The sequence below is a fragment of the Chrysochloris asiatica genome, unplaced genomic scaffold (genome assembly GCF_000296735.1).
Source record: "Chrysochloris asiatica unplaced genomic scaffold, ChrAsi1.0 scaffold00030, whole genome shotgun sequence".
Lineage (NCBI taxonomy): Eukaryota > Metazoa > Chordata > Mammalia > Afrosoricida > Chrysochloridae > Chrysochloris > Chrysochloris asiatica.
Window position 1 is genome coordinate 5973823 of NW_006408548.1, and position 3927 is coordinate 5977749.

Below are 3927 nucleotides of genomic sequence, written 5' to 3' on the forward strand. Positions count from 1 at the left end.
CTTTCGGAAAAATCTTTAGATGCACATAATTGTCTAATTTTAAGAGGTCCCAGTCATCTATTTTGTCTTCTACTGTTTATGTGTTGTTAGTAATGTTTCATAGTATATTTATGCAATGTATTAGAGCCCCTAATTTTGTCCCTATTTTTTCACTGATGGTCTTTATGGTAGTTGTATGTTTTACATTGTTGTTGTTGTTGTTAAGTGCCGTCGAGTCGGGTCCGACCCATAGCGACCCTGTACAGGGTTTCCGAGGGTGTAAATCCTTACGGGAGTAGAAAGCCTTATCTTTCTCCCGCAGAGCGGCTGGTAGTTTCGAACCGCTGACCTTAAGGTTCGCAGCCCAATTCGTAACCACTACGCTATATAGGTGTTTAATCCACATTGAATTTGTTTTTTCATATGGTGTGAGAGAAAGGTCTTGTTTCATTTTTCTGCAAACAGATTCAAGTTTTGCCAGCACCATTTATTGAAGAGACCATCTCTTCTCTATTTAATGTGTCAAATGTTTGCCTTTTGCCAAAAATCATGTAACTCAGAATTTCCTCAGGGCTGGTTCTCAAAAGATCCCGGTAACAGACCTCACCAAAGCACCTTGCCTAAACACATCTCCCAGCTGAACTGACCTCTGACTTAGTCCAAAGGTGTATGCGAGAACTTGGAGAAGAGCAGAGGCACTAATGCCAGAGTAGTCTGTGAGGAAAAAAAATGAAAAGTTTGAGCTGGGTACACCTGGGTATGCTGGGCTCTGCACAGGAAAACCAGCATCTGGAACCTCCACTGGCATGGATGGAGCTGGGAGGAACATCTTCCCAGCCATACTCAGTTGTGTCTCAAGGCCTGCCTTTCTCCCCGTAGGACCAGCAGACTCCTGCCTGGCGCAGTTCAACACCATGCCATTCCTATACTGCAACCCCGTTGACGTCTGCTACTATGTCAGTCGTAACGACAAGTCCTACTGGCTCTCCATCACAGCCCCTCTACCAGTGATGCCTGTGTCTAAAGACGATATCAAGCCCTACATCAGCCGCTGTTCTGTATGTGAGGCCCCCAGCTGTGGCTGTAGCCTTCTACAGCTAAGATGTCTCTATCCCACACTGCCCTGCTGGATGGCGGAGTTTGGGGATCGGCTTTTCCTTCCTCTGGGGATGAAGGTGGCGGGCAGTCTCTCGTGTCCCGGGGCAGCTGTCTGGAGGATTTCCGGGCCATACCTTTCTTTGGATGCAATGGGCACGGAGAGACCTGCCACCACCATGACAACAAGTACAGCTTTTGGCTCACCACCATGCCCGAGCAGAACTTCCAGGGCTCCGCGTCTGCCGACACCCTCACAGCTGGGTTTATCCGTACATACATCAGCCACTGCCGGGTGATGTTTCCTCTTCTGAGGAGGGAAGGGAAGCCTAGAAAGTGCTTTTCTGCTGAGTCGACACTCAATTAGGAGGGTCAATTTTGGGGCTTATTCTTAACTTAATACCACAGATGTTAACCTTAAAATTGATTTGATTTATCTTAAAAAATACAATAATAAAATCTACCAAAGGAATTCAGCACCAACACTTGTACCAAATAGCCACTTTGCTCATCTAACAGTTTCTGGCCAGTCTACCCTGAGTCCAGAATGAAGTCCTGCCTCTTCATGACACTTTAACCCTTCAAAATAGGTAACTATTAACAGATCAAACTTCCCCAATGAGGCCATACTAGAATATCACACCACTAAGTGTAACTACCAGCCGCTCCGCGGGAGAAAGATGAGGCTTTCTACTCCCGTAAGGATTTACACCCTCGGAAACCCTGTACAGGGTCGCTATGGGTCGGAATCGACTCGACAGCACTTAACAACAACAACAAGTGTAGCTAGCTATTTAATGTTTATCTTATAGTCGTTGTCCTTTTAAATGCTGCAGACAATTATTATTTAATAGATGAGGGACACAGCAATATAGCAGCAAATCAAAACCTGTAGCCCAATGGGCCTTGAACTCATGGCCACTTACTCCCACCTGTGTGTCTCCTGGATATGGGTTTCGATCTGTTTTCTAGTCAATATTGTAACAGCATGATGTCTCTCAAATACTATTCTCAGTACACTCTCTGTGGATGCAGATTATCCTGGTCCCCCTCACGAGGGCCAAGCTAGCTTTTTTTTTTTTTTTTTTTTTTAACAAAAGCATCTGACAATCTGACATTTACATGCCAGCTATAATTCTTCCCACCATATCCTTAAGCACAGGTAGGATTTGACAAAATGCATATCACAGTGGCAAACTTTAAAGCTAATCATTGAAGATAAACTATGTAGAAGCATCTGCGATCTTTCTGCCACCCCAGTTATCCCAAAGATTTTACCCGCCATTGTTGTTCTTTTGAGTTGTATTTTTATGACTACTATATCCTTGTGTAACTACCACTAGATAAAACTTGGTTTTGAATATTTTTAAACTCTAAAAATAAAATCAGCTAACTGTAGGTGGACGGATTGACTTCTAAATTCTCAATTCTGTTCCAATGATCTATATATCTTTCATTGTACCAGTGCCAGGCTGTGGCTGTGTAGTATATTTTGAGATCAGGCCTCCAACTCCGTTAACTGACACTGTGCTTATCCCAGGTCTCTTTCCTTTTCATATAATATTAGTGATCAGTTTTTCCATCTTGCTAAAGAAAGACGTTGGAATCTGGATTGGGATTGCATTATATCTATAAACTGCTTTGTATAGTGTTGACATTTTCTCAGTGTTAACTCTTCCTATCCATGGATATGATATATTCATCCATTTTTTTAAAAGTCTCTTTTGGTTTCTTGTAGTAGTGTTTTACAGTTTTCTTTGTATAGGTCTTTTGTTTCTTTGGTTAGGTTTGTTCCTAACATTTCATCTTTTCTTGGAGAAAGATGTGGCTTTCTGTTCCTGCAATGATTCTCAACCTTTTAAATTCTATACAGGGCTGCTATGAGTGGGAACTGTCTTATTGGCACTTAACAACATTTCATCTTTTGGATGGCTATTGTAAATGGCATTATTTTCCTGATTTCCTTTTCAAAGATGTCTTTTTTAATGTAGAAGAATCCACCTGATTTTTATATATTGATCTTGGACCCTGACACTCTGCCGAATCTTTCAATGAGTTACAACAATTTTTTTTTTTTGTTTAGCTATTGAAATTTTCTATGTATAGGATCATATAATCTACAAAGACAGAGACTTTTACTTCTTATTTGCAATTTGGATGCCTTTATTTCCTTTTCTTGCCTTATACCTCTGGCTAAAATTTCCAACACAATATTGAATTGAAGTGGTGATAAAAAGCATCCTTGTCTGGTTTCTTTTCACAAAGGAAATTTGATTCCTTGTTTAATCAGTTTCAGACTAAAGAAACTGTTACAATTCTTCAGTTTCATAATCACTGGCTTTAATGGTTGCTTTCTAAATTTGAATAATAGTGATATTGACTGGTGTTCCTTCTATGGATATTATTTTATCGTAACTAGCATTGTACTTCAAAATAGATCTTTAAATACTCTTTTTGATGGTAGCTGTAACACCATTCCTCTTCAATTTGATGTTCCTGCCATAGTAAAGTAAGATTGCAAATTCATAATGGTCAATACCAGTCCATTTCAGCTCATTAATGCTTAGGATAGAGTCCTGGTGTAGCACTCTGGAATAAGCTAACCCTCCTCAGAACCACTCCTCAGAAACCCTACTTAGGGTCACTATGAGTTGAATCTGACTTTATGGCACTTAACAACAACACTATTCTGGGACAAAGCAAAAAACACCATTAGCTAACATTTACACCTGGTTTTATTTTTCATTTTTCCTCGCCTGTTGTCCAGGCCATTCAGCACTCTTATTTTGGACCCTAGACAAAATTCCCTGAGCATCTTTCTACCAGAATGTTGAACTGGTTTCTTCTGGTTTG

General features: G+C 40.6%; 1 pseudogene; it reads left to right on the plus strand.

The window, feature by feature from the left end:
- Positions 1-785: 785 nt before the first annotated feature.
- Positions 786-1441, plus strand: LOC102820222 (annotated as a pseudogene).
- Positions 1442-3927: the final 2486 nt, after the last annotated feature.